General features: G+C 46.8%; 1 protein-coding gene across 1 annotated transcript in view; it reads left to right on the top strand.

Annotated features, from left to right (window-relative positions):
- The first annotated feature begins 4,762 nt into the window (after window positions 1-4,762).
- ciita (class II, major histocompatibility complex, transactivator) overlaps window positions 4,763-25,919 on the top strand; it is a 132,791-nt gene continuing 111,634 nt past the window's right edge. The window contains exon 1 of the mRNA XM_038820763.1: window positions 4,763-4,838. The gene's annotated coding sequence lies outside the window, so the exon portion shown is untranslated. The remainder of the gene's footprint in view (window positions 4,839-25,919) is intronic.

The raw sequence follows: 25,919 nt of genomic DNA, 5'->3' as shown, positions 1-25,919 counted from the left end.
ATAAAAATAATGGATATGGCTACAAGAGTAGGTCAGAGGCTACTTGACTCCCCAAAGCCCATTCACCACCTACAAGGCACAAGTCAGGAGTGTAATGAAATACTCTTCACTTGCTTGGATGAGCGCAGCTCCAACAACATTCAAGAAGCTCAACACCATCCAGGACAAAGAACATAAGAACATAAGAACATAAGAACTAGGAGCAGGAGTAGGCCATCTGGCCCCTCGAGCCTGCTCCGCCATTCAATTAGATCATGGCTGATCTTTTGTGGACTCAGCTCCACTTTCCGGCCCGAACACCATAACCCTTAATCCCTTTATTCTTCAAAAAACTATCTATCTTTACCTTAAAAACATGTAATGAAGGAGCCTCAACTGCTTCACTGGGCAAGGAATTCCATAGATTCACAACCCTTTGGGTGAAGAAGTTCCTCCTAAACTCAGTCCTAAATCTACTTCCCCTTATTTTGAGGCTATGTCCCCTAGTTCTGCTGTCACCCGCCAGTGGAAACAACCTGCCCGCATCTATCCTATCTATTCCCTTCATAATTTTAAATGTTTCTATAAGATCCCCCCTCATCCTTCTAAATTCCAACGAGTACAGTCCCAGTCTACTCAACCTCTCCTCATAATCCAACCCCTTCAGCTCTGGGATTAACCTAGTGAATCTCCTCTGCACACCCTCCAGCGCCAGTACGTCCTTTCTCAAGTAAGGAGACCAAAACTGAACACAATACTCCAGGTGTGGCCGCACTAACACCTTATACAATTGCAACATAACCTCCCTAGTCTTAAACTCCATCCCTCTAGCAATGAAGGACAAAATTCCATTTGCCTTCTTAATCACCTGTTGCACTTGTAAACCAACCTTCTGTGACTCATGCACTAGCACACCCAAGTCTCTCTGAACAGCGGCATGCTTTAATATTTTATCGTTTAAATAATAATCCCGTTTGCTGTTATTCCTACCAAAATGGATAACCTCACATTTGTCAACATTGTATTCCATCTGCCAGACCCGAGCCCATTCACTTAACCTATCCAAATCCCTCTGCAGACTTCCAGTATCCTCTGCACTTTTCGCTTTACCACTCATCTTAGTGTCATCTGCAAACTTGGACACATTGCCCTTGGTCCCCAACTCCAAATCATCAATGTAAATTGTGAACAATTGTGGGCCCAACACGGATCCCTGAGGGACACCACTAGCTACTGATTGCCAACCAGAGAAACACCCATTTATCCCAACTCTTTGCTTTCTATTAATTAACCAATCCTCTATCCATGCTACTACTTTACCCTTAATGCCATGCATCTTTATCTTATGCAGCAACCTTTTGTGTGGCACCTTGTCAAAGGCTTTCTGGAAATCCAGATATACCACATCCATCGGCTCCCCGTTATCTACTGCACTGGTAATGTCCTCAAAAAATTCCACTAAATTAGTTAGGCATGACCTGCCTTTAACGAACCCATGCTGCGTCTGCCCAATGGGACAATTTCTATCCAGATGCCTCGCTATTTCTTCCTTGATGATAGATTCCAGCATCTTCCCTATTACCGAAGTTAAACTCACTGGCCTATAATTTCCTGCTTTCTGCCTACCTCCTTTTTTAAACAGTCGCGTCACGTTTGCTAATTTCCAATCCACCGGGACCACCCCAGAGTCTAGTGAATTTCGGTAAATTATCACTAGTGCATCTGCAATTTCCCTAGCCATCTCTTTTAGCACTCTGGGATGCATTCCATCAGGGCCAGGAGACTTGTCTACCTTTAGCCCCATTAGCTTGCCCATCAAAGAAACCCTGCTTGATTGGTACCCCTTCCACAAGCATTCACTCCCTCCATCTCTGACAAATTGTGGCAGCCATGCGTACCATTTACAGAATGCACTGCAGGAAATCACCAAGGCTCCTTAGGCTGCACTTTGCAAAGCCACAACTTCTACCATCTAGGAGGACAAGGGCAGCAGATACCTGGGAACACCACCTCCTGCAAGTTTCCCTCCAAGTCCCTCACCATCCTGACTTGGAAATATTATCGTTCTTTCAATGTCGCTGGGTCAAAATCCTGGAAATCCTTTCCAAACAGCACTGTGGGTGTACCTACACCACATGGACTTCAGCAGCTCAAGAAGGCAGCTCACCACCACCGTCTCAAGTGCAATTAGGGATGGGCTAAAATAGGCTGGCCTAGTCAGTGACATTTATACCCAGGAAAGAATGAAAAAAGTTGCTGAAAGTGCAAGCCGTCAATGCCTGTGTGATCTTGGTGAAGAAGGAGTGTTAAGAACCTCGCTGATGTTATCTGCGAGAGTGCCTCAAAACCCCAAACAATGGTTCTTTGTGGTTTATTTTTGAGAACAAAGAACAAAGAGGAACAAAGAACAATACAGCACAGGAACAGGCCCTTCGGCCCTCCAAGCCTGTACCGGTCATGATACCAACCTTGGCCAAAACCCTCAGCACTTCCTTGAGCCATACCCTCTATATCCATCCTATCCATGTGTTTGTCGAAATGCCTTTTGAACGCCGTTAAAGAATAATTTGCTTGGAATAATGTGAGGAACAACGTCCAACTCAATGAAGAACCAGTCCAGTCGCTGTGTAAACAATTAATAAAGAATGTTTATTAAGTCAAGGAAAAGACAAAAACACACAACAAAAGCCTAACATACAATATGACATTTAAGTATATTAATAACTAAACACACTGTGCTATCTGAAGTACATCTTGTTTCCAAAATATACCCACATTCCATGAACTCACTGAGACACCCCTTTTCCCATAATAATAATCTTTATTATTGTCACAAGTAGGCTTACATTAACACTGCAATGAAGTTACTGTGAAAATCCCCTAGTCGCCACACTCCGGCGTCTGTTCGGCTACACAGAGGGAGAATTCAGAATGTCCAATTCACCTAACAAGCACATCTTTCAGGACTTGTGGGAGGAAACTGGAGCACCCGGAGGAAACCCACGCAGACACGGGGAGAATGTGCAGACTCCACACAGACAGTGACCCAAGCTGGACCTGGGACCCTGGTGCTCTGAAGCAACATTGCTAACCACTGTACTACCGTGCCACCCATAGGTCAAATCCAGTTAATAGTTACCACAGAGTACCACTTAGTGACCAAGTTTGGGAAACTATCTCTTCCTGGTTCAGCGACGGCACAAACCTGCGTCTTTTAGAGCAGAATGTCTGAAATCTGAAGTGTCTCTAAATGTTAGATGGAACAGGTTCCTGTGGCTCACAGATGGAACTGACCTGCCTGACTGTTGGATAGAAAACTAGCCTCCCTCCCCAATGAGGGTTCTAGCAGTTATACGTTTCGTCTCTTTGATATTCCCCGCTGTGGATTCTGCTGTCTGCCTCTCTCAAATTCCCTGCCTTCAGAATTTATCATTTATGAAACCCTACTGATCTCTGGTCAAAACAAAATGTTTCTGATATGGCCATTCACACCTCAATGACTCCAGACTCCTACTAATCTTGTTATCTCATTATTCCTCTAAATGCCTGCTAGTCTTATTACTTGTTTGTTATTTTATTTCAATCTCAAATTCACTGTTAATCTCATTAACTTCCCACATTACTAACGAGAGAGATCATCTCCTTAACCAATGCGATTTATGGATTCTGAAAGATTGGGAGGAATGACGGAAAAGCAAATGGGGTGAATTATCATCAAAGCGGGTAGGGAAAAATAGAAGCAAAGAAAGATTTGGTTGAGATTGAGAGAAAAGGACAGAAAAGAAGAATGAGAAAGAATTTTTAAACAGAAAATATAAATACCTCTAAGAACAATTTACTAATTGCAGCATTGAGATGCAACTATTTTAATTGCGCCCTGACAAGGGTGAAGAGGTTGGGTGGCATTATAGGAATGTAAATCTGCTCATTGAAAAGGTATTTGACTGTGCAGTAGTAATTTAATTCTCTATGGTGACTTTAGTTTTCAAATAAATGCCCAAATTGTACTGTAACAATTTCACTAAACTCATGATGGTGGCTCATCGTTTCCCTGAAACTCTACAAATCATCCAACAATTTGCAACTCATGGTATTTCTTCCTGGTCATAACCTATTGGCACTGTGGATGTATTGAAATTGACCTTACTTATGAAGCCAATCCAGGGCCATGCAGTTTTCTTTTTGGGGGAAATAAATTGGGGTACTGTTGGCAGACTGGTCATGGGGGAACGTGAAAACATGGATACATAAGAGGCCACGTGGCGGGGAGCGTTGGACTTACCCCAGGATCTGGGGTAAGGCAGAAGTATTGTTTATAGCTATTGAGTTTAGAAATAAACTACCTTTGTTGAAAGTCCTTGATGACACTGATTTCAGGAACCCACAACATTTTACAGCCAAGATGTAAACTATGAACAGTCATTTGTTGAAAAATAAACGCCATTGCTAAAATCCATTGCTAAATGTCAAAGCAGCCTTGTGCCAAAGTGAACTGGCACAATGGAATTTTATTTTTTCTGCCGGTCTGAGATATTTACGGGAAACGAAATATAACAGACTGAACCCCAATCTTTTTCTGAATTGACACCTAATTTGGATGATGTGGGGATTTCCTCCAAACGGCTATGGGAGGCCTGTGTAAAAGAAATAGGGGAAATTTTCTCGACGAAAGGCGACAGAATATTTCTGTTCCAATAAAAATAGAACAATAGTTGAGGGGGCGGGACTACAGGAAAGTTATCTGTATGGATGACCTAACCTAACACACACACACCCACTGAAAAGCTGTAGATTGTTGCATGGATCCCACAGAGCGCTAACTCAGTGAAGCCGAGCCCGTTCGTTTGCAGGGAAAGAAAGTAAGTTTTTACTTTTTGGAGTGACTTAGTACATATATGCAATATCTCTCAGGGAAAGAAAATGCGAATTGATTTCACTCGGGACCGTTTGAACATCCGAAGTCGGTGTTTGTCAATAGGGCGATCAATTACAAAATGAAACGTGGTTGCAAACAACTCTGATAAAAGTCTGGCTTGTCTCAAGACGTTTTGAAATGCCTGAAATATGTGGGCCGGGTAACAGCAGGGGGCCGAGCAAAAAGCAGGTAGATGGATTTACAGACACTTTCTCAGTGCTGGTCAAGGTAAGCATCCAGTTCATTGTGTGAAAGGGAGGTGGGGGAGGTCTTGTCTCAATTAAACTCTTTCCTTCTGGACCGGGGATTTTAAACGATTTGTGATGCTGGACATGTCCCTGCTAAGGAATATAACGGAGATTATATATTGACCCCGCCAGTTAGTTATCCTGTAAACCCTTTTCTTTTCACTCCCTGTAATAACATTAACATTTACTCACCTTTTTGTTAGAACAGTCTCCAACACCGAAACTGAAAATGATTTTATTTCACGGTGGCAGTTAAAGATAATGCTGGACTCCAGCCCAGATCCCCCACCCCACAAAACGCAGGACTTTGTAATCCCCCCCCCCCCCCCCCATGAATTTAAACCTCAATGTGTTACATCGTTCCCTGATGGTGAGAACTCTTTGAAGACACAACTCCGCTCAGCGAACATTGCGTGTGCCATTCGATAGCTCGTCCTGGAAAAGGCAAAAGGTTTTTTTGGTATCGGATGACATTGGGAGATGTGTGGGTGATGGCCTTTACAATAGTGGAGCTGGAATCATTCCATCCCAGTGGTTTCAGCCAGCGAGAGAGTAGGGTTGTAATTATTAGTGTTCCATGTGCAGTTCAGACTGATTCGAGACTGGAGGGGGAGAAAAAAAAACAATGAAAAAACTTATTTATTCGCAAGATCTTCTGTGATTCCCACTTACAATCGGCGACATGAAGAGATCCAGCCAAATAGGTTAATTTCACTTCATTTTAAAAATAAATTTAGAGTGCCCAATTATTTTTTTTCCAATTGTGGGGCAATTTAGCGTGGCCAATCCACCTACCCTACACATCTTTGGGTTGTGGGAGTGAAACCCACGCAAACACGGGGAGAATGTGCAAACTCCACACAGACAGTGACCTGGGCTGGGATCGAACCCGGGTCCTCAGCGCCGTAGGCAGCAGTGCTAACCACTGAGCCAACGTGCCACCCTATTTCACTCTATTTTTAAATCTAAATTTACAGTACCCAATTCATTTTTTCCAATTAAGGGGCAATTTAGCGTGTTCAATCCACCTACCCTGCACATCTTTGGGTTGTGGAGGTGAAACCCATACAAACACAGGGAGAATGTGCAAACTCCACACGGACAGTGACCCAGAGCTGGGATTGAAGCTGGGACCTCAGCGCCGTGAGGCAGCAGGGCTAACCCACTGCGCCACCGTGCTGCCCTAACACTTTATTGAGACCCACCTTTAACCAAGTGAGGATGGAGGGGGTTAGACACCCTTAACATAGGGGAACATAGAATTGAAAGCGGGTTACTGAACTATGGCTGGGATTGCAGGCTGATTGGCAAACATCTTAATCATGAACCAATACAAATCCGAACCAACCCATTGTCAATCTCCCTAAACATAAATCCATCATAACCCTTTCTGGGGGGGAAAACCCCCATTGCATTCACATCAGAAATCGGGTGAGAACTTCAAAAAGACAATAGTTGAGGAAAATTAGCGGTTGAATTATTGAACTGATTGGCGAGCTCAATCAGCACACAGCAACAGGACAGGAACGTGAAGCCCTGAGCCCTGAACTCAGGGAAGTCAGTCCATCGACTTTTATTTTCTTACTTGAAGGTTGGGGAAAGATACATAATTATTATTTGCAGAAGTTCGGAGGACAGAAGTGCTTTATCCAGAATCTTAATTGTGCGGATTAGGAGAGATGGATAAACCGTTAAGTTTTATTTGCTAAATGTAGGGCGCCATTCTTCATGTTTTCCCTTTTCTACAAATGGGACATAGAAACATAGACAATAGGAGCGGGAGGAGGCCAATCGGCCCTTCGAGCCTGCTCCGCCATTCATTATGATCATGGTTGATCATCCAACTCAATTACCTGTTCCCGCTGTCCTTCAGAGAATTTACATATGTGTGTATCTATTTAATCTCAGTCCCAATCTTTTGGGGATCAACCAGTTGACACTATCCCCGGCCCCACAGAAAGACGAGACCACAGAGGGACATGCACAAGAATATTTTAATAATTGGAGCATTTCCCAGTGAGGGAGGGGTTGAAGTTTCAATAGCAGGAGCAGGTTAATCTCTAATCTGATTGGGCACCCACCCGGTTTGGGGGCAGGTGGTGGGGTAGTGGTAGTATCACTATTTAAACCCTCATCATGGTTTTAGAAACAACATTTCTGGGGTCCTTGGTACAGAATTTTCATTTTTCGATAGAATAGACATAATGGATCAAACAAAAATAACATTTGGCTCAAGTTCCTATTATTTATTGGGACTTGAGGGGCAGAAAGCCTTTTATAGATCAATTGGGCTAAATAGCTGGTTATGGCTATTCGCCAAAGGAAAGAGCAGTGCTCCGAAAGCTCGTGTTTGAAACAAACCTGTCGGACTTTAACCTGGTGTTGTCAGACTTCTTACTGTGCTCACCCCAGTCCAACGCCGGCACCTCCACATTTTGGCTAGAGACAGTCTTGTAGTTTCACTGGGTGGGTAATCCAGAGACCCAGGGTGATGCTCTGGGAATGTGGGTTCGAAACCCACCATAGCAGATAGTGAAATTTGAATTCAATAAAAATCTGGAATTAATAGTCTAATAATGACCATGAAAGTGTGGCCAATTGTTTAAAAAACCCATCTGGTTCACTCACGCCTTTAAAGGAAATCTGCTGTTTTTACCCAGGTCTGGCCTATGCGTGGACCCAGATTCACAACAATGTGGTTAACTCTTGTCTGCAATGGACAACAAATGTTGGCCTAGGCAATGACACCCATATCCCATTAAATATATAGTTTTTGAAATGCTGTAAAATTATCACGTTCAAAGATGGAGATGGACACAAAATGTCAAAAGCCAAGTTCTATTTCCTCAGTCACAAAATGGCTCCTTGTGGATTTTAGTTACAATCAGGAAATGAAATGAATGCCAGTTCATTTTTAGAAAATGTCCCATTTTCAGGAATCCAATCTCACTGCTCCATTTTTGACTTTCAATAGGTTAAGATAGGTTTACCTGTAAGAAGTGAGCTGCGTAATCATTCATTGAGAGTAATGTGAGAGAGGACTGAGTTGCCTGGCTTTTGCTGTCTGATTTTATCGGAAATAGCCTAATGCCAACCAATTAATATAAAGTGCTTGTTCGATATTGAGATTTAAGAGGGTCATTCCTGAAATATCTTTTTATTTCCTGATAACTAGTTTAGACTGGATATTGTCATGTGAGAGTACCTTTAAGAAATGGGTGTTTAAGAAATGTGCCTTTAAGAAATGGGTGTTTATCAGTGATGTCAGAGTGTGGGTGGAGCTGGGCTTCTGTCAGCTTTTTACTTTCGTTTCAGGCTGTTTGCTGAAGGGTGCGTTTTAGTTTTGTTTCAATGTTGGAGCTGAAGCCAGACCAAGCAGGTGTACTGCTGTTCTCTCTGCCATCAAAAGACTATCTCTTGATCATTTGGTGAATTCAGAATTATAAATGTTCTCAGTAGTGAATGTAAACCTGATGTGCTTCTGTTAAAAGGTATTTCTTCTGTCTTCTGGATGTTGTTTGGGAAGTTATTAAGGATTACTTAGTGTTGTATTCTTTGGGGGTTGTATTTGAATTGATGGTTGCTAAGATGTTCACTGTATGTTTTAAAAAGGTTAACTTGAGTTCATAGAATAAACATTATTTTGCATTAAAAATTACTTTTCCATTTCTGCTGTATCACACCTGTAGAGTGGGCCATGTGCTCTCCATACCACAATCTATTAAAAGTTGTGGGTCAGGTGAACTCCATGATACACTTTGGGGTTCTCTAAACCCTGGCCCATAACAATATGGAAAACGATAAGCAATGATCGTGCTTACCTCCTCTTGCCTGGACATGTATCTACGTTTCCTAAATGCACTTCTTCAGGGGAGAAATGTCTGCTCACTTCAGCCCCTGAAAGTAATAGGCGCACTTACCCCGCCCCCCAATTCCCTCACTGGCATTTCTTCATGTTGCTGGCATGAACAGCCAAACCCCGCTCTCCTCAGTGTCACTCTTCACTGCTGCTGCGAGTGGCCAGAATTCCTGCCCTGCTCGTTGCAGATGGGATCTTTCATGAACAGGAACTTCCACTTCTAGAGTCAGGGATTCCTTCTGATCTTGGCAGCATTGGATGAACAGCGTTGTAAAAAGCTACCTGTCCCAATCTATTAATGACAGCAGTGAGAATAGGTGTGTCTCTGACTGAAAAAGTGGAGCAAGTTGAAGGAGTAAAAAGCAACAAAGGGGAAAGATACAAAAATGACAGGGAACGGACAGCAATGAGAGGTGAGGGGTGCAATGGATGACAAAGAGGGGGCAATGAGAAGAGAAAGTTGAGTGTTGCTGATGGGAGAAAAAGGTGGGTGTGGTGTTTTGGGGTTGTGGAGGACATAAGTATCAGTATGAAGTGAGATTCATAGAAAGATCTAATACCAATATTAACTTGGGATGGGGTAGGGGGTGGCTGGAGGAAAGAATGGAGTGGTTGGTGGGAGATAAGTGACACCTTGAGCTTCTGGTGGGTGAGGAAAAATGGCGGAAGAGGAATACTTGCTTGAATTGGATTCGATGAGAGAACAGTGCCAGTTTGAATTGAGGAAGAGGAAGACGAGTACTCGCAGAATGTTTGGACGAGGAGAGCATGTCCTCAGTCTGCAATGAGTGACCATGGCGTCAACTGCCACAGCTCCTTAGCTCTGGAATTTGCTCCCTAAAACTCTCTGACTTTTCCCCTCCAAGTTGCTCTTTAAAACCTAGGTCTTAACCAAGCCTTTCGTCACCTGCCTTAATTTCTCAGGTGGCTCGGTAGCCAATTGTCTTGTCTGTTATGATGTGCCTTGGGACATTCTCTAAAAGGCAATTATATAAATACAATAATGTAAACTCACCATAGGCCCAAATGTCCATTGGCTGCTTTCCCCTTTGAGGGGGAGAGCTGACTGGTGGTGATTTAATCTGAGAATCACCACACCTCAGGCGAGGGGCAAGGTTGAGCCTTCATGAATAACCTCAGCTGGTACAAGAATTGAACCCACACTGGTAACCACCCTCTGCATCACAAACTAGCTGTCCAGCCAATTGAGCGAAACCAGCCCCTTCTATGACTTGCTTTTATTGAAAGGCAAGAAACGTAGATTGGCATCATGCTTGTTGAGCAGAGAATGAGGTTATATGTGTGAGAATGTCTGCTGATATAACTTTTGGGGAAGTGATATTTTGTGTGGCCAGTTTACAATCCAGCAGCAGTGTGTACCATCTGCAAGACACACTGCAGCAACTCACCCATTCTTCTCAGTAAGCATCCTCTATCCACACAATTCCTGCCACCGATAAGGACAAGGGCAGCATATACCTGGGAACGGCGCCACCTGCAAGTTCATCTCCAAGCCACACACCGTCCTGACTTTGAAATATGTCGGCCGTTCCTTCACTGCAGCTGGGTCAACATCCGGGAACTCCCTCCCTAACAGCACTGAGGGTGTACCTACACCACACAGACTGCAGCGGTTCAAGAAGGCAACTCACCACCACCTTCTCAAGGGGCAATGAGGGATGTGCAATAAATGTTAGCCCAGCCAGCAACCCACACATCCCACAAATGATTAGAAAAAAAAGACTACAGTTGTCATAAAGTCCATCCAATTGGTTTCACCTGCCAGAGACCCATCAGGACCATTCCTGCATTCCCTGGTTTTCGGGAGCTGTAAGGAACGTTTGTGAATGCTGCTTTCTGACATTGGTACGTATGGTTCTTAGCAGGAACAGAGGGAGACTGAAGCCACAGGGATAATTCATTCGGTGACAATCTACTTAAAAGTTTGGTCGTGTGGGCTCTAGTTACGTTCTATTCTGTTCACTCTGCACAGCAGTTTCCTCTCTGACTTATAGACAGCAAAACATTTTGTTGTGTACTTCTACTATTGCTAACACATTCGAATGTGCCAAAAGCAGTGTCAAATATTCTCAAATCTCAGGAGTTACACAATATCCCTGCTAAAATTGCCTCAATTCCATTCGTTCTTGAATACTATTGGTGCGTGGCTAAGGGGAGACTGATGTCCACAAATAGGGAGAGAAATATACATTTACAAAATGAAAGAGAATAAATATTGTAAAAGAAAGTTTGGAGCATTGCATTGAAATTTAAATTGAAAGTAAAGTATGACATCAAATGTGGTTTTATAAAAATAAATCTATGTGATGCATCATATTTCATGGAATAAAAAACCTTTTCCTCTTTTTTTTGACAAGTTGGCAACTTTTCTTTCAAAATAGAGAACCGTTGGTTTGGTGCACATGGTAAAGCATCAGTGATCAATAAAATCCCCCTGAACAGGAGATAAAGTCAGAACAATGGAACAAAATAATTTTATGCTCCTGTATCCTGTTTATACTTCCAAAAACAGAAGTAGCAAATCCAATCCTCATTTGATGTACACCCAATATTTTAAGGCACTAACCTATCAAGATGTTGGCTGGGATGGAACATTTAAGTTATGTACAGAGGTTGGTTAGACTTTGGTTGTTTTCATTGGAGCAGGGGAGACTAAGGGGGCAACCTGATCGAGGTGTACAAGATTATGAGGGGCATGGACAGGGTGGATAGGGAGCAGCTGTTCCCCTTTTTTTTTGGATTGGATTGGATTTGTTTATTGTCACGTGTACCGAGGTACAGTGAAAAGTATTTTTCTGCAAGCAGCTCAACATATCATTCAGTACATGGGAAGAAAGGGAAATTAAACAAAATTCAAGAAAATACAAGAAAATACACAATAGGGCAACACAGCATATACAATGTAACTACATAAGCACTGGCATCAGTTGAAGCATACAGGGTGTAGTGTTAATGAGGTCAGTCCATAAGAGGGTCATTTTGGAGAGTCTGGTGACGGTTGGGAAGAAGCTGTTTTTGAGTCTGTTCGTGTGTGTTCTCAGACTTCTGTGTCTCCTGCCCGATGGAAGAAGTTGGAAAAGAGAGTAAGCCGGGTGGGAGGGATCCTTGATTATGCTGCCCGCTTTCCCCAGGCAGCGGGAGGTGTAGATGGAGTCCATGGATGGGAGGCAGGCTCGTGTGATGGACTGGGCGGTATTCACGACTCTCTGAAGCTCTCTTGAAGGGTCAGTTACGAGGGGGACACCAGTTCAAGGTGAGGGGCAAAAGGTTTCGAGGGGGATTTGAGGAATTTCTTTCTTACCCAGAGGGCGGTGATGGCCTGGAATGCACTGCCTGGGAGGGTGGGAGAGGCAGGTTGACTCACGTCCTTTAAAAAGTACCTGGATGAGCACTTGGCAAGCCATAACATTCAAGGCTATGGGCCAAGTGCTGGCAAATGGGATTAGATAGGTAGGTCAGGCGTTTTTCATGTGTCAGGACCGACTCGATGGGCCCGATGGCCTCTTCTGTACTGTATTTTTCTGTGATTCTGTGATATATCAGGGGAGATGGCAGCATAGCGGTAATGTCACTGAACTAGCAATTCAGAGATTCAGGCGTTATGATGCCAATTGATGTTTTAAGTGGATGGAAGATCTCAGAATGAAATTCTGGCTCAAAAGACTGTAACTTTTACGTTGTAAAAATAAAACACGGAGGAACAGAGTCACAGGATCGCTAATTTAGTTTTAACAACAAGGAAAAACATTGATTAAGTATGAAAAATTGAATAATAATAAAACACTCCTTTACTCTCCCTTAGCTGAACAAACACACACAAATTTAAAGATTAATATGGATTATGAAGTACATCTTATGATACAATGGTCTCATTAACACAAAAAGTCCCTTTTAAGCGTGCAAGATGACTGTGGTCAAATACCCGCTCCGTTCTGAACCCAAGATAGAGTCTGTGGTTTACTCCTCAGAATTCCCCAGATGATTGCCACATGAGAGTTTCCAAACACCATTTTTAAAAAACATGCTTTAACATTTTTCTCTCATAATAATGCTTTGCCTCAGTGGTTTGCATTATGAAACCCAGTCCAGGTTTTCCAAATCACACTTTCAAAGTTTCTGCTCCACTTTTAACAGCTGATCCAGTCCAGGATTTCACACCAACCATTTTAGGATTTCTTGGTCTTGACTGCCATACAATCTGCTCACATTTGCTTGAACTCTTGATTCCCAGACTGTATTAAAATGACATAAAATGTTTCATCTACCTCTGAAGTCTGCTGTCCCAATTCAAATCGAGTTACTGCAATTGTCTCTTTAACTCAGAATACTTTGTTTACTCTTCCTTGAATTCTTCTGAACAACACCTTGGTCTCTGTTCACTTAACTTCAGTTGTCTTAAACATTCTTTATGTTCCAATTCACTGGTTATTTGGATTGTACCTTGTTCCTGAGGAAGCTTGCATCTGTGCAACTCTCTTGTCCTGTCCAGTTTCTCCTGGCAGAGTTAAGAGAGGTTAATTAATCAGTGGCCTGTCTCCGACTACTGTATCAACAAATTCAGCTATAACTAAAACTTAAAAGCTTTCTTGTTGTCTTTGCAAGGGTCCTCAGTTGCTAAGCAACCCCTTACTTCTATTTACTGTTCATGCCGTAACCCGCTGTGAGCACAATAGAATCACAGTTGGAATTGAAACCGACACATACAAACACCTTTGTCCAGCATGGACCTAACTTTGATTCTCCCAGGTACCGAAACATTAAATTGAACCCACTTGATACTATTGCTTATGTCTACTGTTTACCAATATAAATATAAATCCTTTAAAACTACCTTTGTTTTCCTAGTACAGGCTAATGCTCTGAGCACATGGGTTCAAACCCCATCATGGCAGCTGTCATGATTTGAATTAAAAAATCTGGAATATAAAGTTAGTCTCAGCAATGGTGACCATGAAACTATCCTTGACTGTTGTAAAAACCCCACCTGGTTCATTAATGTATTTTAAGGAAGGAACTCTACCGTCCTTACCTGGTCTGGCCTACACGTGACTCCAGACCCACAGCAATGTGTTTGAACCGGTGGTGGGAGCAGATTTAATAACTTTTAAAAAAAAATGTAATGAATGATTGAAGGTGATATGTTGCAGGACCATGGGGGAAGGAGCATGGATCACTCTTTCAAATATCTACCACAGTGCACAAAATAGTCTCCTTCTGCATCATTCTATGTTTGATAGTGTTTCTCATCTCTTCCACATACATGTTCTTTGGCTGTTGCAAGTACCTTGGGCCGGGATTCTCCCCTACCCGGCGGGGCTGGGGGTTGGAGCGGAGTGAACCATTCCGGCGGGGCTGGGGGTCCCGGCGTGTTGGAGTGGAGTGAACCATTCCAGCGGGGCTGGGGGTCCCGGCGTATTGGAGTGGAGTGAACCATTCCGGCGTTGGGCCGCCCCAAAGGTGCAGCAGTCTCCGCACCTTTAGGTGCCAAGCCCTCACATTGAGGGGCTAGGCCCGCGCCGGAGTGGTTGGCGCTCCACCGGCTGGCGTGAATGGCCTTTGGCACCACGCCAGCCGGGGCCGAAAGGACTTCATCGGCTGGCATTAGTCCGCGCATGCGCTGGAGCGTCAGCGGCTGCTGACGTCGCCCCGGCGCATGCGCAGGGGAGGGGGTCTCTTCTGCCTCCGCCATGGTGAAGACAATGGTGAAGGCAGAAGAAAAAGAGTGCTCCCACGGCACAGGCCCGCCCGCCGATCGGTGGGCCCCGATCGTGGTCCAGGCCACCGTGGGGGCACCCCCCGGGGTCAGATCGCACCGCGCCTCCCCCCCCAGGACCCCGGCACCCGCCCGCGATGCCAATCCCACCGGTCAGGTAGGTGTTTTGATTCCCGCCGGCCGGAGGGGCCTGTCAGCGGTGGGACTTCGGCCCATTGCGGGCCGGAGAATCGACGCAGGGGGCTCGCTGACCGCCATGGCGCGATTCCCGCCCCCGCCGAATCTCTGCTGGCGGAGAATTTGGGACACGGCGGGGGCGGGATTGACGCCGGCCCCGGGCGATTCTCCGACACCGGAGAATCCCACCCATTTCGCTCGGTACACCGCCTTATATTTGCTTCTGATGTCAGATTATTTCCCTTTGTCCTAATCCCAGATTTTGGTTCTATCTTTTTTTTCCCCGGACCATTCATCCTCAGCCTTAATTCGGCCAGAAGGTCAGGGGTGATCATACACAAAAGATTAGCAAGTCTGAATACTTGACCTCCATCCAGCAGGTGACAACCGAGTCCACTTTATTTTTGTGAGGTGGTGTTCTAGGATAGGACAGTATGTCCACCACCATCAAACTGCTTCTTAGCCAGAAGGAGAGTAGCTGTTATTCCTTTTGTTAACCCTTTTTGTACAGAACCATCCATGTCCTTCATTTCTTATCTTTGAAATACTTTTATGGCTGTTTGGAGGTCTTAAAAGAGTGGCCATCTGTTCATTGGTCACTAATACTGTTGTTGCATGATGGCCATTCCCCAACTCTTGTGATTCTAACCATTAATATAACTCTGCGCAAATTCTTGCACAAGGTTGTTATTTATAAGCAATGCACACTCATTTCAGCTAAACAAAATAAATGATAGCCATTCTCTAGTTCATTCCTCAGGACAATGCCTCGACCCATCAGAGTCAAGCTGGCTGGTTGAAATTCTCAAACAATGTTTGGCAGTTGACTGTCAGTCACCATTAACTGGTGCATTCTTTCTGGCAATGCCTCGACCAGTCGGAGCCCATTTGCCAGCCAATCATCGCGCTCTTCATGTACAGTAGTTGTTGCTTCCCTTGACTTTGGTAGACTTGCGATTGTCCTGATGAGTACACGATTAAAAAACTTCAACAACGTGTCTATGCTCAGCAATACTATTTACTTTTTGCGTGTGTAACAACGGATATCAAGTAAAACCAATTTCTAAACATGGAAAGGAATCATTATCATTCATTGCTTTGAATCATTAGTGTTTTTAATCCAACACTTGCATCACCCTTCCTGTCTGTCTCTGTGTTAGGAGCAGGGGAATTTGCTTTTTCTGTGTATGGCCAACATTTGGTTGAGGAAGCACATTCCTTATTAACAAGTAATAGCGATACCAACAAAGCAATTCAGCAATAACACTTCTCATTATGAAATTTGGTAATAATAAATCAGTCTTTGTTTGCCTTGCTTTCTCTAAACTTTACACAGGTGAGAGTTGGGTGAATCGGTTTGTCTTGCCAGACAGAATGGGAATGTGCACAGGGTAGCTATCACTGCAGAGACTGAAGGGGGTGTCGCGTAATTCGAATGGACAATTAGAGATAACATGTACAAAAGCGACACAATTCGGACTCTTTTGCCTGTCAAAACTTGGGAGTCTTCCAGTTTAAAGAGCTATCGGCAACAAGAAGGAAATGGCCACAGCCTAAGGCCCTCCCGCCATTGTATACTAAGAAACTGGTACCTTCTTAAGACCTGTTGGGCTGTAGGCGCCAGAGAATTTTTTCTTTTTCCTTTTTCCAATTTAGCGTGGCCAATCCACCTACCCTGCACATCTACGGACCGTGGAGGTGTGAACCACGCAGACACAGGGAGAATGTGCAACCTCCACACGGACAGTGACCCAGGGCTGGGATCGAACCCGAGTCCTCGGTGCCGTGAGGCAGCAGTGCTAACCACTGCGGGATACAGGGGCCTTTTAAATTGCTGATCACTTTGGTGGGACCATAATATCCCGACCAGCGTGAAGGACCATAAAATCCTGGCCTAGATATATTTTGGAGGGAGCGGGGTGGAGGGCGGGGTGGGGGGAGGGGGTGTGGGGGGAGGGGGTGGGGTGAGGTGCGTACACGTATATGAGGTACACACAATCTACGATTTTTAAGCAAAATGCCTAGTATGCAGGTGGTGCATCGCGTTGTTCGAACACAGGCTCCGGGTTAAGTCTTAATATTTTGGGCCAGCCTAAATACATATTCTGGAGGTATTCCTGCAATTGTTCTATGAACGTGTCTTCTTTCACCCTTTCTTGTGGAGTGGACAAATCTACAGCTACCCTTATTTCAAGGAGACTATTCTGTTTCTTGTAGTGATCATAGAATCATAGAACTCCGACAGTGCAGAAGGGGGCCTTTCGGCCCATCAAGTCTGCACTGACCCTCTGAAAGAGGACTCTACCTAGGTCCACACCCCCGCCCACCCTTCCCTAACCCCGTAACCCACAACATAACCTGTACGTCCATGGACACTAAGGGACAATTTAGCGTGGCCAATCCACCTCACCTGCATAACTTTGGGCTGATGTCAGAGTAACCTCTCATCGTCATGCGAATTAGTGGTGGGATGATCCTATTTCATCTGGTCTTTGTTCACAAGCTGCTTTTTAGGGTTATGCTCATTTCGTTGCCATACTGACTGAATGTTGGTTACAGGGGATGAAGAAGTTTGGCTTACTCCTCTGCGCAAGAACATAAGACGTAGAAGCAGAAGTAGGCCCTTTGGCCCATCAAGTCTGTTCTGCCTATGGTGACACGCATCACTGTAAATACACAAGGGGTTCATGTAAATACCCTACGACTGAGTAAACACTAGAGGGAGCACCAGAGACGTCATGACATGCAGACATACAGCTAATGAACACATAGAATAGGACACGACCAATGGGCAGTCAAGACACCCAGAGGTGACACTGCCACAAGGGGGCATTACACAACCCATATATAAGGACAGGGCACACATGCTCTGTCTCTTTCCACAGGCGACACTTAGAGAGTAGGACACGGGCAGATCAGGAGCATCACGTGGCTTAGAGCAGACTGGTTAGTTAGACTATTACTATAGCAAGATTAGCAGAGAGTCAAACTCATAGAGAACTGTGCTAATGGTTCAATAAATCACATTGAACTTACTTCAAATTCTGGAGTATCTTTTGGTCGAAGCTGCATCGAGTTGCAGCCTGTGTTATCCCAGAGTAAGTTCAACACTGCCATTCAATGAGATCCTGACTGATCTGCTGTGATAATCCTCAACTCCACTTTCCCACCTTGCCCCATAACCCTTGATTCCCTTACTGATTAAAAATTTGACTATCTCATTGAACGTACTTAACGGCCCAGCCTCTACAGCCCTCTGCGGTAAAGAATTCCCATTACCCTCTGAGAGAAGAAATTCCTCTTCATCACTCTGGAATTATGCTCTCTGATCCTAGACTCTAAGAACCTCAGCACCTCTGCCATCCCCAGTAAAACGTACAACTTGATTTGGTGCCTTGAGCCTGCTTCGCCACTCGATGCACATTTGGATGATCTGATTGTGGCGTTAACTCCTTTTTCCTGTTTGTCTCTTCCCATAACCCTTGATGCCCTTGTGAGTCAAAAATGTTTCCAATGACGCAATTCAGTAAACAGAGGACACCGGATTATTGGCAGGAATTTTCAAGCCAGTGATGGACAAACAACACGAGCAGAGCTGCAGTAGACGTCAGGGTGGCACAGTGGTTAGCACTGTTGCTTTACAGCTCCAGGGTTCCGGCTTTGGTCACTGTCTGTGTGGAGTCTGAATGTTCTCCCCGTGTCTGTGTGGGTTTGTTCCGGGTGCTCCGGTTTCCTCCCACAGTCCAAAGATGTGCTGGTTAGGTGGATTGGCCATGCTAATTTTCCCCTTAGTGTCCAAACGTTAGGTGGGGTTACGGGGTTCCGAGGATGGGTTGGGGGAGTGGACGTGCACAGGGTGCTCTTTCAGAGGGTCGGTGCAGACTCAATGGGCTGAATGGCCTCCTTCTACACTGTAGAGGTTCTATGATTCATCACACTGACAGGACCCACAGACATTCTCTGCGCTTTTCCGCAGAATATATGTTAGTGTTAACAAACCCAAAGTAGCATGCTGGGACCAATGTCTGGGTATTTCCTCAACCAATCAGACTGAAGAATCCTTCCAGAGACACGGCAAGGGTAATTGGGACAAATTAGAATACTGGTCTGAACTGGTCTTCCAAACATCAAAATTGAATGCCAGTAGAACAGGGAATTAAGAACACTGGTCTGAATTGTTTTTACCAGCTGGGCACAAACAGGTTCATTTGGATCTAAAGATCTGAAACAAGTGTTCTCGCCGGCCCGGTACCCCACAAGCCCAGTGGTAGTGGCGGCTCTGAGAGTCTGGGGGCAGTGGAGGGAATATAGGAGAGCGGAGGGTGCATTGGCCTGGTCCCGATTTACAACAACCCATCGGTTTGTGCTGGGAAGGCTGGATGGAGAGTTTCGAGATGGCAGAGAGCAGGAATTGGGAGATGGAAGATCTATTTATGGATGGGAGCTTCCCTAACTTGAAGGATTTGGAGGAGAAATTTGAACTGCCAGCAGGGAATGGGTTTAGATATCTGCAGGTATGGGATGTTCTGAGAAGGCAGGTTCCGACGTTCCCGCTCCAGCCACCATGGGGGATACAGGACAGGGTAGTTTCCAGAACATGGTGAGGAGAGGGGAAGGTATCAGATATCTACAAAGAACTTATGGAGTCGGAGGAAACTCAGATACAGGAACTAAAGGGCAAGTGGGAAGATGAGCTGGGGGAGAGATAGAGGAGGGTCTGTGGGGGATGCCTTAAGCAGGGTTAACACATCCTCATCATGTGTCAGCCTTAGCCTGATACAATTTAAGGTAGTTCACCGGGCACACATGACGGTGGCCCGGATGAGCAAGTTTTTTGGGGGAGGGGACAGGTGTGCGAGGCGAGCAGGAGGTCCAGCAAATCATGTCCACATGTTTTGGGCATGCCCGAAGCTTAGAGGATTTTGGCAGGGTTTTGTTAAGGCAACGTCCACGGTACTTAAAACACGGGTGGTGCTGAGTCCAGAGGTGGCGATCTTTGGAGTGTCGGAAGAGCCGGGAGTTCAGGGGGCGAGAGAGGCTGATGTTTCGGCCTTTGCCTTCCTGGTAGCCCAGAGACGGATACTGTTTTTTAAAATTATAATAAATTTAGAGTACCCAATTCATTTTTTCCAATTAAGGGGCAGTTTAGCGTGGACAATCCACCTACCCTGCACATCTTTGGGTTGTGGGGGCGAAACCCACGGAAACACGAGGAGAATGTGCAAACTCCACACGGACAGTGACCCAGAGCCGGGATCGAACCTGGGACCTCGGCGCCGTGAGGCTGCAGGGCTAACCCATTGCGTCACCGTGCTGGAGACGGATACTGTTAATGTGGGGGGACTTGAAGACCCCGAAATTAGAGACCTGGGTTAGTGACATGGCTGGGTTGCTCAGTCTCGAGAAAATAAAGTTTGCCCCGAGAGGGTCAATGTTAGGGTTCGTCCGGACGCGGCAGCCGTTTGTCGACTTTCTCGGAGAAAATTAAACTGTCAGTAGAGGCAGAAATCTAGAGGGGCGGGGGAGGGAGGGGGGTGTGGGGAGGGGCTAGGCTATCCATCATAGAATTTACAGTGCAGAAGGAGGCTATTTGGCCCATCGAGTCCACATCGGCTCTTGGAAAGAGCACACTACCCAAGGTCCACATCTCCACCCTATCCCCATAACCCCACCCAACACTAAGGGCAATTTTGGACACTAAGGGCAATTTAGCGTGGTCAATCCACATAACCTGCACATCTTTGGACTGTGGGAGGAAACCGGAGCACCTGGAGGAAACCCACGCAGACACGGGGAGAACGTGCAGACTCCACACAGACAGTGACCCTGGAGCTGTGAAGCAATTGTGCTAACCACAATGCTACCGTGCTGCCCGTGTTTCATTGTTGGGGGTGTGAAGAACGTGATAGGGATGGAAATGTTTTATATGCCATGTTTATGTTGCTGTTATCGTTATTATTATAAAAACTACAAATATCCTAATAAAATGTTTTTAAAAAAAGAAAGATTTGAAACAAGAACCTAACCCACCTCAGACTTACCCACTTCCAGTTTTAGCTGAGAGAGGACAAGAGGGCGGGTTACCAATTCTCTCTCAGAAGGCAGGTTAGTCATTGAACCATTTGAAGGAGAATGTGTGCCTTCCTTTAATAATCTGTTTCTTTACCCCATGTTGGTTGAGTTTCCCATGCCTCATGAGGGGGCAAAAGGGGGCAAGAAGATTTGGATCCATGAGGTAAGTGCTTTTTCCAGTAGCTCATTGGTTGGGGAGGGGGGTTGGTGGGCAGGAATGTCCCCCCCCCCCCAGGCTCAATAATTTTATGCTTTAAACCCTGGTCCTTCTCAACTTCACATTTATCCTCAACACTGACCCAGTTACCCCCCTCACCCCACCACACCCTGAATGATCACCAACCACCAAACCTACCTGTGCATGGACTTCACTCTCTTTTTGAATCTTCCTGTTAATCAGGTTAGTTTCTGGGTAGAGAATCTTGTTCTTTAATAAAAAGACGCCCAAGGGTGTTTTCCAATTCCAACTCTTGCTCCTTCCTCATGTGACCCGGAAGAGTCTGCCACCTCCAGTCTCTCACTGCATTTCCTCACCCACCCCTGGCATCTCCAAGGTGAGCTCTCACCCAGCCACCTTGCGGGTTTCCCACCTGTCACAAGGCCTCGCCCACCCCACCCCCATTCCCCATGGTGCCCCCCCCCAGTCTCTATTCTGCTCCCTTCACTCTCCGCTCCAACTCCAGTCCCATGCATGCAACTCCTCAACCATCTGAACCTAGAACAGGGTGAGTGATGATAGATGTGAACATGAAGCATTACATCGGGGTACACATCAGTGAAATCTGCATAATGCCATAGGCTGAATGAGCATTGGTGTTCAATGCTTGGGGCCAACACATTCAACTATTTTGATTATCATAAATAACCAAGTAGGGGCCAACTCTTCCAAAGAGTTAAGAGCTTGGCTCCAATCAGTGGCATTGATGTGTAGCTCTGCAGATATCATTGGCATAATTGCAGGGTGAGTTTGCATGTCAGTTTAATGGCTGCCTGTTGTGGCAGATGAGGGACAGCTGATTGGAGTGAAGATTACAATTAGTATGACAAGCACATGGCTAGAGAGCACACTCATTTACCCCCCTTTCACAGCCCAACACACCAATTTCTGACAGTCAAGGCTCTGGCAAGTGGCTTTGAATTTCCATCCAGCTTAACCCTTTTGTCCTCGCAGTGTTGTCCGAGTGTGGAGTTCTACTGACACTGGAGTCCCAGTGTGAGGATCTTCATTCCTCATGAATCAGGGATGGAAACTATTCCTGAGTTCCCCACTCGGCCCTTACAGCCGGGCGTCCCATGGAACCTCCGCCAAGAACTTTGCAGTTGCCCCCAATGCTGCCCCTCAGTACTCACCACCTCCCACCCGCTTTCCAGCCCCCACCAATGATGGCCACTCCCTCAGCGGTGATTTGAGCTCAGGCCCAGTGTGGTGCTAACAATTGCACACAAAGACTCGAATTGGTACAAGAGAGGCTTTATTACAGTGAGATGCTATTCCTTCGGGTACAGCTGTAGAATGGCATCTCAGGGAAACTTATGAATATTTATACTGCTCCCTGTGGGTGGAGCTAGCCGGCAGGGGCTTACCGGAAAACCTGTAATACAGGTACTGTCGTACATCCCTAATGCAAGCACACACATATATATTCAATGGTAGATCACCACATTCACCCCCTGTAAAAAATGAGTCCGGCGGGGGTGACGTGAAACTATAATACATAAACGTGATCTATTTACAGAGAGGGGGGGGAAGAACCAAGTGTCCATCGGGCAACCCGGTGCCCGTCACAGGTTGAGTCGGACCGGCGGTCGGACGTTCCGTTGTGAGCGACGCAGCAGTGGTGGCGATGTCTGCACAGGCGGTGTCGGTGTCAATGGCGTAGGTGCTGGCGGTGTTGGTGCTGGCGGTGTTGGTGCTGGCAGTGTTGGTGCTGGCCAGTGGCTGGATGACTCTGGGAGCGAGCCGAAATCTTCCATTTCCTCTAGTGTGGGCAGGGGAACGAGGGATGGACCTGGTGGGGCTGAAGTCGGGTGCGCCGGGGACAAGGAGGGTGGCACATGGGTAGGGAGGAGTGTGGGCATGGGATCGGCACCCGAGGGAGCCAGGTCCCTGAGCGAAACTGTATCATGGCGGCCGTCGGGGAACTCCACGTAGGCATATTGGGGGTTCGCGTGGAGCAGGCGTACCTTGTCCACCAGAGGGTCTGCCTTGTGGAGTCTGACATGCCTATAAAGAAGGACCGGCCCTGGATCTGCGAGCCAAGTTGGGAGCGACACCCCGGATGTAGACTTCCTAGGGAAGGCAAAAACACGTTCATGGGGTGTGTTGTTAGTTGCGGTGCACAGCAGTGACCGAATGGAATGGAGCGTGTCAGGGAGGACCTGCTGCCAGCGAGCAGCTGGGAGGTTCCTGGACCGTAGGGCCAGCTGGACGGCCCTCCATACCGTCCCGTTCTCCCTCTCTACCTGCCCGTTTCCCCGGGGGTTGTAGCTGGTCGTCCTGCTGGAGGCGATACCCCTGCTGAGCAGGAACTGACGCAGCTCATCACTCATGAACGAGGATCCCCTGTCGCTGTGGATATTGTCAGGGAAACCGAACAGAGCGAATATGGAATCAAGGGCCTTGATAACGGTGGCAGACGTCATATCCGGGCATGGGATGGCGAAGGGGAACCTAGAGAATTCATCGACCACACTAAGGATGTAGGTGTTGCGGTCAGTGGAGGGGAGGGGCCCTTTGAAATCCACGCTGAGGCATTCAAAGGGGCGGGACCCTTTCGCCAGGCGCGCGCGGTCTGGCCGGTAGAAGTGCGGCTTGCACTCCGCACAGACCTGGCAGTCTCTGGTGACTGTCCGTACTTCCTCGACGGAGTAGGGAAGATTGCGGGCTTTGACCAGATGGTACAACCGAGTGACCCCCGGATGGCAAGGCTCTTGTGCAAGGCACAGAGCTGGTTCACTTGTGCGCTGACACATGTACCTCGGGAGAGGGCGTCTGGGGGTTCGCTGAGCTTGCCGGGGCGATACAAGATCTCGTAATTATAGGTGGAGAGCTCGATTCTCCACCGCAAGGTTTTATCGTTTTTGATCTTGCCCCGCTGCATGTTGTTGAACATGAAGGCTACCGATCGTTGGTCAGTGAGGAGAGTGAATCTCCTGCCGGCCAGGTAATGCCACCAGTACCGCACAGCTTCAACGATTGCCTGGGCCTCCTTCTCAAAAGAGGAATTTCGGATTTTGGAGGCATGGAGGGTGCGGGAAAAGAATGCCACGGGTCTGCCAGCCTGGTTCAGAGTGGCGGCTAGGGCGACATCTGAAAATGAAATGAAAATGAAAATGAAATGAAATGAAAAATGAAAAATGAAAAAATGAAATGAAAAAATGAAATGAAATGAAAATCGCTTATTGTCACGAGTAGGCTTCAATGAAGTTACTGTGAAAAGCCCCTAGTTGCCACATTCCGGCGCCTGTCCGGGGAGGCTGGTACGGGAATCGAACCGTGCTGCTGGCCTGCTTGGTTTGCTTTAAAAGCCAGCGATTTAGCCGAGTGAGCTCTTTACTTGGAAGGGCAGTGTCTCGTCTACTGCGTGCATCCCCGCCCTGGCTATGTCTGAGCGAATACGAGCGAAGGCCTGTTGTGCCTCGGCCGTGAGGGGAAATTGTGTGGACTGGATCAGTGGGCGGGCCTTGTCCACGTATTGTGGGACCCACTGGGCGTAGTAAGAAAAGGACCCCAGGCATCGTTTGAGAGCCTTGGGGCAGTGGGGAAGGGGGAGCTCCATGAGGTGGCGCATGCGGTCGGGATCGGGCCCCAGTAGTCCGTTTTGGACTCCGTAGCCGAGGATGTGCTGAAGAGGTCTGTGCTGAAGAGGTCTGTCCTTGTTGTAAGTGGGGTTGAGGAGAGATGCGGTGTGGAGAAATTTGCAAGGTTGGCGTCGTGGTCCTGCTGGTCGTGGCCGCAGATGGTGACATTATCTAAGTACGGAAACGTGGCCCGCAGTCCGTACCGGTCAACCATTCGGTCCATTTCTCTTTGGAATACTGAGAACCCGTTAGTGACGCCGAAGGGAACCCTAAGAAATTGATACAGTCGACCATCCGCCTCGAAAGGCAGTGTAGGGACGGTCCGATTTACGGATGGGGAGCTGGTGGTAGGCGGATTTCAGGTCAATTGTTGAGAAGACCCGGTACTGTGCAATCTGATTGACCATATCAGATATGCGAGGGAGGGGGTACGTGTCGAGCTGCGTGTACCGGTTGATGGTCTGACTGTAGTCCACGAACATCCTGTGTTTCTCCCCAGTTTTAACCACCACCACTTGTGCTCTCCTGGGACTGTTGCTGGCCTCGATAATACCCTCCCGAAGCAGCCGCTGGACTTCGGACCTGATGAAGGCCTTGTTCTGGGTGCTGTACCGTCTGCTCCTGGTGGCGACGGGCTTGCAATCTGCAGTCAGATTGGCAAAGAGGGAGGGAGGGTCAACCTTGAGGATCGTGAGGCCGCAAACAGTGAGGGGAGGTAGGGGTCCGCCGAATTTGAGGGTGAGGCTCTGGAGGTTACATTGGAAGTCCAGGCCCAGTAAAAGTGTTGCACAGAGATTGGGGAGAACGTACAGGCGGAAACGGTTGAATTCAACGCCTTGTACGGTGAGTTTGACTAGACAGAAACCCCGGATTGGGACAGAGTTGGATCCGGAGGCCAGGGAAATCCGCTGGTTGGCGGGATGGACCGCAAGGGAGCAGCACCTTACCGTGTCCGGATGGATGAAACTGTCCGTGCTCCCGGAGTCGATGAGGCAGGAGGTCGCGTGGCCGTTGATAAGCACCATCGTAGAAGCGGTGGCCAGGTTGCGAGGACGGGATTGGTTGAGCGTCATGGAGGCGAGTAGCGGGCGATCGACCGAAGAGTCTGACGAGTCCAATGAGTAGCGGCAGCGA

Source organism: Scyliorhinus canicula, chromosome 15 (assembly GCF_902713615.1).
Source record: "Scyliorhinus canicula chromosome 15, sScyCan1.1, whole genome shotgun sequence".
Lineage (NCBI taxonomy): Eukaryota > Metazoa > Chordata > Chondrichthyes > Carcharhiniformes > Scyliorhinidae > Scyliorhinus > Scyliorhinus canicula.
The sequence above is the reverse complement of the archived record's forward strand: the minus strand, read 5'-3'. Positions and strand labels throughout refer to the sequence as shown.